This window comes from Bombina bombina, chromosome 12 (assembly GCF_027579735.1).
Source record: "Bombina bombina isolate aBomBom1 chromosome 12, aBomBom1.pri, whole genome shotgun sequence".
Lineage (NCBI taxonomy): Eukaryota > Metazoa > Chordata > Amphibia > Anura > Bombinatoridae > Bombina > Bombina bombina.
This window is the reverse complement of record NC_069510.1, coordinates 96,162,678-96,175,039: the sequence shown is the minus strand read 5'-3', so window position 1 is coordinate 96,175,039 and position 12,362 is coordinate 96,162,678.

Genomic DNA, 12,362 nt, shown 5'->3' with positions numbered 1-12,362 from the left:
AAAGACATAAAGACATATGTATACACATATAGACATAAATACATATATATACACATATAGACATAAAGACATATGTATACACATATAGACATAAATAAATATGTAAACACATATAGACATACATACATATGTAAACACATATAGACATAAATACATATGTATACACATATAGACATAAAGACATATGTATACACATATAGACATAAATAAATATGTAAACACATATAGACATAAATACATATGTATACACATATAGACATAAATACATATGTATACACATATAGACATAAAGACATATGTATACACGTATAGACATAAAGATATATGTATACACGTATAGACATAAATACATATGTATACACATATAGACATAAATTCATATGTATACACATATAGACATAAAGACATATGTATACACATATAGACATAAATACATATGTATACACATATAGACATAAATACATATGTATACACATATAGACATAAAGACATATGTATACACATAGACATAAAGACATATGCATACACATATAGACATAAAGACATATGTATACACATATAGACATAAATACATATGTATACACATATAGACATAAAGACATATGTATACACATATAGACATAAAGACATATGTATACACATATAGACATAAAGACATATGTATACACATATAGACATAAAGACATATGTATACACGTATAGACATAAAGATATATGTATACACATATAGACATAAATATATATGTATACACATATAGACAAAAACTCATACGTATACACATATAGACATAAATACATATGTATACACATATAGCCATAAATACATATGTATAAACATATAGACATAAAGACATATGTATAAACATATAGACATAAAGACATATGTATACACATATAGACATAAAGACATATGTATACACGTATAGACATAAAGATATATGTATACACATATAGACATAAATATATATGTATACACATATAGACAAAAACTCATACGTATACACATATAGACATAAATACATATGTATACACATATAGACATAAATACATATGTATACACATATAGCCATAAATACATATGTATAAACATATAGACATAAATACATATGTATACACATATAGACATAAAGACATATGTATACACAAATAGACATAAAGACATATGTATACACATATAGACATAAAGACATATGTATACACATATAGGCATAAAGACATATGTATACACATATAGACATAAAGACATATGTATACACATATAGACATAAAGACATATGTATACACATATAGACATAAAGATATATGTATACACATATAGACATAAATATATATGTATACACATATAGACATAAACTCATACGTATACACATATAGACATAAATACATATGTATACACATATAGCCATAAATACATATGTATACACATATAGACATAAATACATATGTATACACATATAGACATAAAGACATATGTATACACAAATAGACATAAAGACATATGTATACACATATAGACATAAATACATATGTATACACATATAGACATAAATACATATGTATACACATATAGACATAAATTCATATGTATACACATAGACATAAAGACATATGTATACACATATAGACATAAAGATATATGTATACACATATAGACATAAATACATATGTATACACATATAGACATAAATACATATGTATACACATATAGACATAAATATAAGTGCATTGGAGCCCTTTGGAGAAGAAAACATGTAAAAGCATATTTATGTAATATACATATTTTCATGTTAGACCTGCACGTATTAATAAGTGATCGGGTACGAGCATATTAATATGTGATCGTGTTTGCGATTGCGAGTCGGGTGTATCTTTTATTGAAGAGTAAAACTAGGTAGGCTCATAAGAGCTCAGGAGTGTGCACTGGTCTTTAGTACTCTATGGCAGCAGTGTTTTGCAACATTATTTGTAGCTTTGTTATACAATTTTGCAAAACACTACTGCCATTGAGTACTAAAGACACGTGCACACTCCTGAGCTCTTATGAGCCTACCTAGTTTTACTCATCAATAAAAGATACCAAGAGAACAAAGCAAATTTGATAACAGAAATAATTTGGAAAGCTGCTTAAAATTACATGCTCTATCTGAATCATGCTTTATTTTGACTTTACTTTATTTTGACTTTACTGTCCCTTTATTATTGTTGTCATTTGTATGTACACAACACTCAATAAAGCTAATTGAAAAACTGATTTAGCGCTCCCTATACTTTTATTGGATAGTGCAGGGATTGCTATAAACTCGCTTATTGCATTCAAGTGATGATTTAATTGCTGCTGTTAAGAAATCCAAAATACCACTGAAAAACAGAATTTATGCTTACCTGATAAATTACTTTCTCTTGCGGTGTATCCAGTCCACGGATTCATCCTTTACTTGTGGGATATTCTCCTTCCCTACAGGAAGTGGCAAAGAGAGCACACAGCAGAGCTGTCCATATAGCTCCCCCTCTAGCTCCACCCCCCAGTCATTCGACCAAAGGTTAGGAAGAAAAAGGAGAAACCATAGGGTGCAGTGGTGACTGTAGTTAAAACAATTTTTTTTTACCTGACTTGAAATGCCAGGGCGGGCCGTGGACTGGATACACCGCAAGAGAAAGTAATTTATCAGGTAAGCATAAATTCTGTTTTCTCTTGCAAGGTGTATCCAGTCCACGGATTCATCCTTTACTTGTGGGATACCAATACCAAAGCTTTAGGACACGGATGAAGGGAGGGAACAAGACAGGTAACCTAAACGGAAGGCACCACTGCTTGCAAAACCTTTCTCCCAAAAATAGCCTCCGAAGAAGCAAAAGTATTGAATTTGTAAAATTTGGCAAAAGTATGCAGTGAAGACCAAGTCGCTGCCTTACAAATCTGTTCAACAGAAGCCTCATTTTTGAAAGCCCATGTGGAAGCCACTGCTCTTGTGGAATGAGCAGTAATTGTTTCAGGAGGCTGCTGGCCAGCAGTCTCATAGGCCAAACGGATGATGCTTTTCAGCCAAAAGGAAATAGAGGTAGCAGTCGCTTTCTGACCTTTCCTCTTACCAGAATAGATAACAAACAAGGAGGATGTTTGTCTGAAATCCTTAGTTGCTTGTAAATAGAACTTTAAAGCACGAACTACATCAAGATTGTGTAACAAACGTTCCTTCTTCGAAGAAGGATTAGGACACAGAGAAGGAACAACTATTTCCTGGTTAATATTCTTGTTAGAAACAACTTTAGGAAGAAAACCAGGCTTGGTACGCAAAACTACCTTATCTGCGTGGAACACCAGGTAAGGTGAATCACACTGTAAGGCAGATAATTCTGAAACTCTTCGAGCAGAAGAGATAGCTACCAAAAACAAAACTTTCCAAGATAACAACTTAATGTCTATGGAATGTAAAGGTTCAAACGGAACCCCTTGAAGAACTGAAAGAACTAGATTTAGACTCCATGGCGGAGCCACAGGTTTATAGACAGGCTTGATTCTGACTAAAGCCTGAGCAAACGCTTGAACGTCTGGTACCTCTGCCAAACGCTTGTGCAAGAGAATAGACAGAGCAGATATCTGTCCCTTTAAGGAACTAGCTGACAATCCTTTTTCCAATCCTTCTTGGAGGAAAGACAATATCCTGGGAATCCTAATCTTACTCCATGAGTAACCCTTAGATTCACACCAACCAAGATATTTCCGCCATATCTTATGGTAGATTTTCCTGGTGACAGGCTTTCTAGCCTGAATCAGAGTATCTATAACGGACTCAGAGAAACCACGCTTTGACAGAATTAAGCGTTCAATCTCCAAGCAGTCAGACTAGAGAAACTAGATTTGGATGCTTGAACGAACCCTGTATTAGAAGATCCTGCCTCATTGGCAGTGTCCATGGTGGGACAGATGACATGTCCACTAGGTCTCCATACCAAGTCCTGCGTGGCCACGCAGGCGCTATCAGAATCACCGAAGCCTTCTCCTGCTTGATTCTGGCGACCAGACGAGGGAGAAGGGGAAACGGTGGAAAAACATAAGCCAGATTGAAGGACCAAGGCGCTGCTAGAGCATCTATCAATACCGCCTTGGGGTCCCGGGACCTGTACCCGTAGAGAGGAAGTTTGGTGTTCTGACAGGACGCCATCAGATCCAACTCTGGAGTGCCCCATAACTGAGTCAGCTGGGCAAACACCTCCGGGTGGAGTTCCCACTCCCCCGGGTGAAAAGTCTGACGACTTAGGAAATCCGCCTCCCAGTTGTCTACTCCTGGGATGTGAATTGCTGAGAGCTGGCAGGAGTGATCCTCCGCCCACATGATAATTTTGGTTACTTCCGTCATCGCTAGGGAACTCTTTGTCCCCCCCTGATGATTGACGTAAGCTACAGTCGTGATGTTGTCCGACTGAAATCTGATGAATTTGGCCACAGCTAGTTGAGGCCATGCCTGAAGAGCGTTGAATATTGCCCTCAGTTCCAGAATGTTTATCGGGAGAAGCTTTTCTTCCCGAGACCATAAGCCCTGAACTTTCAGGGAGTCCCAGACCGCACCCCAGCCTAACAGACTGGCGTCGGTCGTTTCAATGATCCACTCTGGTCTGCGGAAACATATTCCCTGAGACAACCACCAGAGAAGAGAATCTCTGGTCTCCTGGTCCAACTGAATTAGAGGAGACAAATCTGCATAATCCCCATTCCACTGTTTGAGCATGCATAGTTGCAGTGGTCTGAGGTGTATCCGAGCAAAAGGGACTATGTCCATTGCCGCTACCATTAATCCGATTGTCTCCATGCACTGAGCCACCGATGGCCGGGGAATGGAATTAAGAACTCGGCAAGTAGTTAAGAGTTTTAATTTTCTGACCTCCGTCAGAAATATTTTCATTTCTACTGAGTCTATTAGAGTCCCTAGGAAGGGAACCCTTGTGATAGGGGAAAGGGAACTCTTTTTGATGTTCACCTTCCACCCGTGAGACCTCAGAAATGCCAATACAATCTCCGTGTGAGACTTGGCTCTTTGGAAAGTCGGCGCCTGAATTAGGATGTCGTCTAGATAAGGCGCCACTGCTATGCCCCGCGGTCTTAGAACCGCCAGGAGGGACCCTAGCACCTTTGTGAAAATTCTGGGAGCGGTGGCCAACACGAAAGGAAGAGCCACAAACTGATAATGCTTTTCCAGAAAGGCGAACCTGAGAAACTGGTGATGATCTTTGTGGATAGGAATATGTAGGTACGCATCCTTTAGATCCACGGTAGTCATATATTGACCCTCCTGGATCATAGGTAAGATTGTCCGAATGGTCTCCATCTTGAATGATGGGACTCTGAGGAACTTGTTTAGAATTTTGAGATCCAGGATTGGTCTGAAAGTTCCTTCTTTTTTGGGAACCACAAACAGGTTTGAGTAAAACCCCAGCCCTTGTTCCGCAATTTGAACTGGGTGGATCACTCCCATTGTATGTAGGTCTTCTACACAGCGTAAGAACGCCTCTTTCTTTGTCATGTCTGAAGACAGACGAGAAATATGGAACCTTCCCCTTGGAGGGGAATCCTTGAATTCTAGAAGATATCCCTGGGATACAATCTCTAAGGCCCAGGGATCGTGTACGTCTCTTGCCCAGGCCTGAGCGAAGAGAGAGAGTCTGCCCCCTACTAGATCCGGTCCCGGATAGGGCTACCCCTTCATGCTGTCTTGTTGGCAGCTGCAGGCTTTTTGGCCTGTTTAGCCTTATTCCAGCCCTGGTAAGCTTTCCATGTTGCCTTGGGCTGTGAAGCGTTACCCTCTTGCTTTGCAGCCGGAGAGAATGAAGCGGGACCGTTCCTGAAATTACGAAAGGAACGAAAATTAGCTTTGTTCTTTGTCTTAAAGGACTTGTCCTGAGGGAGAGCATTGCCTTTTCCCCCAGTGATTTCTGAAATAATCTCTTTCAATTCAGGCTCGAAGAGGGTCTTTCCTTGAAAGGGATGTTCAAAAGCTTGGATTTAGATGACACATCGGCCGACCAGGACTTTAGGCATAGCGCCCTGTGCGCCAAAATTGCGAAACCTGAATTTTTTGCCGCTAACTTAGCTATTTGGAAAGCGGCATCAGTGATAAAAGAATTAGCTAGCTTTAGAGCCTTAATTCTATCCATATTTTCCTCATATGAGGTCTCCGTCTGGAGCGAGTCTTCCAGCGCCTCAAACCAGAAAGCAGCTGCAGTAGTTACAGGAATAATGCAGGCAATAGGTTGGAGAAGAAAACCTTGTTGAACAAAAATTTTCTTAAGTAAACCCTCTAATTTTTTATCCATAGGGTCTTTAAAAGCACAACTGTCTTCAATTGGTATGGTTGTGCGTTTAGCAAGTGTAGAAACAGCCCCCTCCACCTTAGGGACCGTTTGCCACGAGTCCCGCATGGGGTCAGATATGGGGAACATTTTCTTAAAAACAGGAGGGGGAACAAAGGGGACACCTGGTCTATCCCACTCCCTAGTAACGATATCCGCAATCCTCTTGGGGACCGGAAACGCATCAGTGTAAACAGGGACCTCTAGGTACTTGTCCATTTTACACAATTTCTCTGGGACCACCAAAGGGTCGCAGTCATCCAGAGTAGCTAATACCTCCCTGAGCAGCACGCGGAGGTGTTCTAGTTTAAATTTAAAAGCCAATGTATCTGAATCTGTCTGAGGAGGGACCTTTCCTGAATCAGAAACTTCTCCCTCAGACATCAAATCCCTCGCTCCCACTTCAGAGCGTTGTGAGGGTATATCAGATACAGCTACCAAAGCGTCAGAATGCTCATAATCTGTTCTTAAAACAGAGCTATCACGCTTTGCAGGTAACACGGGCAGTTTAGATAAGAAAGCTGCAAGAGAATTATCCATGACTGCCGCTAAGTCTTGTAATGTAAAAGGGTTAGACGCACTAGAGGTACTAGGCGTCGCTTGCGCGGGCGTAACTGGTTGTGACACTTGGGGAGAGGCAGACGGGCTACCCTCGTTACCTTCAGTCTGAGAATCATCTTGGGCCACATTCTTAAGAGCAACAATATGATCTTTAAAGTGTATAGACATATCAGTACAAGTGGGACACATTCTGAGAGGGGGTTCCACCATGGCTTCTAAACACATTGAACAAGGATTTTCCTTAGTGTCAGACATGTTTAACAGACTAGTAGTATACACAAGCAGGCTTGGAAACACTTTAGTCAAATAAAAAACACAATTTGAAAAAAACGTTACTGTGCCTTTAAGAGATAAAAAGAGCACACAATTTTACAAAACAGTGAAAAAAACAGCAATCCTTTTGAAATTTTCACAGTATGTACCTAAAGCCTTAATAAGATTGCACCCCAAGTTGCAAAACGATTAACCCCTTAATGCCCAAACCGGAGCGGCCTAAAGCCAACACCCGGTTAAAATTACTACAGAACCTTGCCACAGCTCTTGCTGTGGCCCTACCTGCCCTTAGGGATAAGATTTGGGGGGATATAGCTTCTATACGGCCCTCAAACAGCAGCAGGACCCTCCATGTGAAGCAGCATGAACTTCTCTGCAATTCTAACTGCGCATCTGAGGCGCAAAATTAGGCTCCTCCCACTCTATTCCGGAGCTGTGAGGCCTAGTAAATCACTTCTAAGTGAATAAAAAAAAATAGCCATGTGGGTAATAACCCCAGAAATAACCCAAAAGGGCTTTCAAAGTGTCTTACAAATGATATCTTTAGTTAAACAATCGATTGCCCTGAATAAGTGTCAACCAGCATAATTAGCCCTATTATGTAAGCATTCAATTCCTTACTAAGTCTGTGAACATAGCTTCCCCTCCCCTCATGGGGATATTGTCAGTCTCTTCTAGCATTATCTCAGTCTTGTCTAGAAATAAATGACTGAACATACCTTATTGCAGTTCACCCTGCAAACTGTTCCCCCCAACTGAAGTTTTCTGGTACTCCTCAGTCTTGTGTGTGAACAGCAGTGGATTTTAGTTACAACATGCTAAAATCATTTTCCTCTCAGCAGAAATCTTCATCACTTTTCTGCTTGAGAGTAAATAGTACAAACCGGTGCCATTTTAAATAACAAACTTTGGATTGAAGATAATAAAAACTACAATTCTAACACCACATTCACTTTACCCTCCCGTAGAGAGACCCTAGTGCTTAGAGCCGGCAAAGAGAATGACTGGGGGGTGGAGCTAGAGGGGAGCTATATGGACAGCTCTGCTGTGTGCTCTCTTTGCCACTTCCTGTAGGGAAGGAGAATATCCCACAAGTAAAGGATGAATCCGTGGACTGGATACACCTTGCAAGAGAAAATGTAGCTCTTTTTGACACCTAAAGTAAACTTTTAGGGGCCGATTTACTAAGCAGCAGATGCTGCTCATTCTGTGTTCGCCGGAATCAGGTTATAAGAAGCAGTAGTCATAAGACCGCTGCTCCTTAACTCGTCTACCCCCTCTGAGGTGGCGGACAGTAATTATCCAGATCTGATATGATCGGGATGATTAACACCCCTGTTAGCGGCAGATAGAAATGCTTGTGCAATGATAAAATACATAAAATATGACCCATGGGTCTTTCATCCACCTCCTGTGTTGTGTGCCTTATTTATGGCAAGTTATTTATTATGTTAGCTGTTAAGCTAAGTTATAGGTTATTATTATTTTACTGATGCATAGTCAGCTACTCATGAGAAGTAAGGCATTTAATTCCATAGTAAACACAGGACCTGCAGTTCATACTGAGACAAAAGTCTGTAGTGGCAGGAGTAAACACAAGACCAGTAGTTTGTACTGAAACAAGAGTTTGTACTGGAGCAGGAGTAGACACAGGACCAGTAGTTTGTCCTGAAACAAGAGTTTGTACTGGAGCAGGAGTAGACACAGGACCAGTAGTTTGTACTGAAACAAGAGTTTGTACTGGAGCAGGAGCAAACACAAGACCAGTAGTTTGTACTGAAACAAGAGTTTGTACTGGAGCAGGAGTAGACACAGGACCAGTAGTTTGCACTGAAACAAGAGTTTGTACAGGAGCAGGAGTAAACACAAGACCAGTAGTTTGTACTGAAACAAGAGTTTGTACTGGAGCAGGAGTAAACACAAGACCAGTAGTTTGCACTGAAACAAGAGTTTGTACTTGAGCAGGAGTAGACACAGGACCAGTAGTTTGTACTGAAACAAGAGTTTGTACTGGAGCAGGAGTAAACACAGGACCAGTAGTTTGTACTGAAACAAGAGTTTGTACTGGAGCAGGAGTAGACACAGGACCAATAGTTTGCACTGAAACAAGAGTTTGTATAGGAGCAGGAGTAGACACAGGACCAGTAGTTTGTACTGAAACAAGAGTTTGTACTGGAGCAGGAGTAGACACAGGACCAGTAGTTTGCACTGAAACAAGAGTTTGTACAGGAGCAGGAGTAAACACAAGACCAGTAGTTTGTACTGAAACAAGAGTTTGTACTGGAGCAGGAGTAAACACAAGACCAGTAGTTTGTACTGAAACAAGAGTTTGTACTGGAGCAGGAGTAAACACAAGACCAGTAGTTTGCACTGAAACAAGAGTTTGTACTTGAGCAGGAGTAGACACAGGACCAGTAGTTTGTACTGAAACAAGAGTTTGTACTGGAGCAGGAGTAAACACAGGACCAGTAGTTTGTACTGAAACAAGAGTTTGTACTGGAGCAGGAGTAGACACAGGACCAATAGTTTGCACTGAAACAAGAGTTTGTATTGGAGCAGGAGTAGACACAGGACCAGTAGTTTGTACTGAAACAAGAGTTTGTACTGGAGCAGGAGTAGACACAGGACCAGTAGTTTGCACTGAAACAAGAGTTTGTACAGGAGCAGGAGTAAACACAAGACCAGTAGTTTGTACTGAAACAAGAGTTTGTACTGGAGCAGGAGTAGACACAGGACCAGTAGTTTGTACTGAAACAAGAGTTTGTACTGGAGCAGGAGTAGACACAGGACCAGTAGTTTGTACTGAAACAAGAGTTTGTACTGGAGCAGGAGTAAACACAGGACCAGTAGTTTGTACTGAAACAAGAGTTTGTACTGGAGCAGGAGTAGACACAGGACCAATAGTTTGCACTGAAACAAGAGTTTGTATAGGAGCAGGAGTAGACACAGGACCAGTAGTTTGTACTGAAACAAGAGTTTGTACTGGAGCAGGAGTAGACACAGGACCAGTAGTTTGCACTGAAACAAGAGTTTGTACAGGAGCAGGAGTAAACACAAGACCAGTAGTTTGTACTGAAACAAGAGTTTGTACTGGAGCAGGAGTAAACACAAGACCAGTAGTTTGTACTGAAACAAGAGTTTGTACTGGAGCAGGAGTAAACACAAGACCAGTAGTTTGCACTGAAACAAGAGTTTGTACTTGAGCAGGAGTAGACACAGGACCAGTAGTTTGTACTGAAACAAGAGTTTGTACTGGAGCAGGAGTAAACACAGGACCAGTAGTTTGTACTGAAACAAGAGTTTGTACTGGAGCAGGAGTAGACATAGGACCAATAGTTTGCACTGAAACAAGAGTTTGTATAGGAGCAGGAGTAGACACAGGACCAGTAGTTTGTACTGAAACAAGAGTTTGTACTGGAGCAGGAGTAGACACAGGACCAGTAGTTTGCACTGAAACAAGAGTTTGTACAGGAGCAGGAGTAAACACAAGACCAGTAGTTTGTACTGAAACAAGAGTTTGTACTGGAGCAGGAGTAAACACAAGACCAGTAGTTTGCACTGAAACAAGAGTTTGTACTTGAGCAGGAGTAGACACAGGACCAGTAGTTTGTACTGAAACAAGAGTTTGTACTGGAGCAGGAGTAAACACAGGACCAGTAGTTTGTACTGAAACAAGAGTTTGTACTGGAGCAGGAGTAGACACAGGACCAGTAGTTTGCACTGAAACAAGAGTTTGTACAGGAGCAGGAGTAAACACAAGACCAGTAGTTTGTACTGAAACAAGAGTTTGTACTGGAGCAGGAGTAAACACAAGACCAGTAGTTTGTACTGAAACAAGAGTTTGTACTGGAGCAGGAGTAAACACAAGACCAGTAGTTTGCACTGAAACAAGAGTTTGTACTGGAGCAGGAGTAGACACAGGACCAGTAGTTTGTACTGAAACAAGAGTTTGTACTGGAGCAGGAGTAAACACAGGACCAGTAGTTTGTACTGAAACAAGAGTTTGTACTGGAGCAGGAGTAGACACAGGACCAATAGTTTGCACTGAAACAAGAGTTTGTATAGGAGCAGGAGTAGACACAGGACCAGTAGTTTGTACTGAAACAAGAGTTTGTACTGGAGCAGGAGTAGACACAGGACCAGTAGTTTGCACTGAAACAAGAGTTTGTACAGGAGCAGGAGTAAACACAAGACCAGTAGTTTGTACTGAAACAAGAGTTTGTACTGGAGCAGGAGTAAACACAAGACCAGTAGTTTGCACTGAAACAAGAGTTTGTACTTGAGCAGGAGTAGACACAGGACCAGTAGTTTGTACTGAAACAAGAGTTTGTACTGGAGCAGGAGTAAACACAGGACCAGTAGTTTGTACTGAAACAAGAGTTTGTACTGGAGCAGGAGTAGACACAGGACCAATAGTTTGCACTGAAACAAGAGTTTGTATAGGAGCAGGAGTAGACACAGGACCAGTAGTTTGTACTGAAACAAGAGTTTGTACTGGAGAAGGAGTAGACACAGGACCAGTAGTTTGTACTGAAACAAGAGTTTGTACAGGAGCAGGAGTAGACACAGGACCAGTAAGTAGTTTGTACTGAAACAAGAGTTTGTACTGGAGCAGGAGTAGACACAGGACCAGTAGTTTGTACTGAAACAAGAGTTTGTACTGGAGCAGGAGTAAACACAAGACCAGTAGTTTGCAATGAAACAAGAGTTTGTACTAGAGCAGGAGTAAACACAAGACCAGTAGTTATCACTGAAACAAGAGTTTGTACTTGAGCAGGAGTATACACAGGACCAGTAGTTTGTACTGAAACAAGAGTTTGTACTGGAGCAGGAGTAAACACAGGACCAGTAGTTTGTACTGAAACAAGAGTTTGTACTGGATCAGGAGTAGACACAGGACCAGTAGTTTGTACTGAAACAAGAGTTTGTACTGGAGCAGGAGTAAACACAGGACCAGTAGTTTGTACTGAAACAAGAGTTTGTACTGGAGCAGGAGTAGACACAGGACCAGTAGTTTGCACTGAAACAAGAGTTTGTACTGGAGCAAGAGTAGACACAGGACCAGTAGTTTGCACTGAAACAAGAGTTTGTACAGGAGCAGGAGTAGACACAGGACCAGTAGTTGGTACTGAAACAAGAGTTTGTACAGGAGCAGGAGTAGACACAGGACCAGTAGTTTGTAC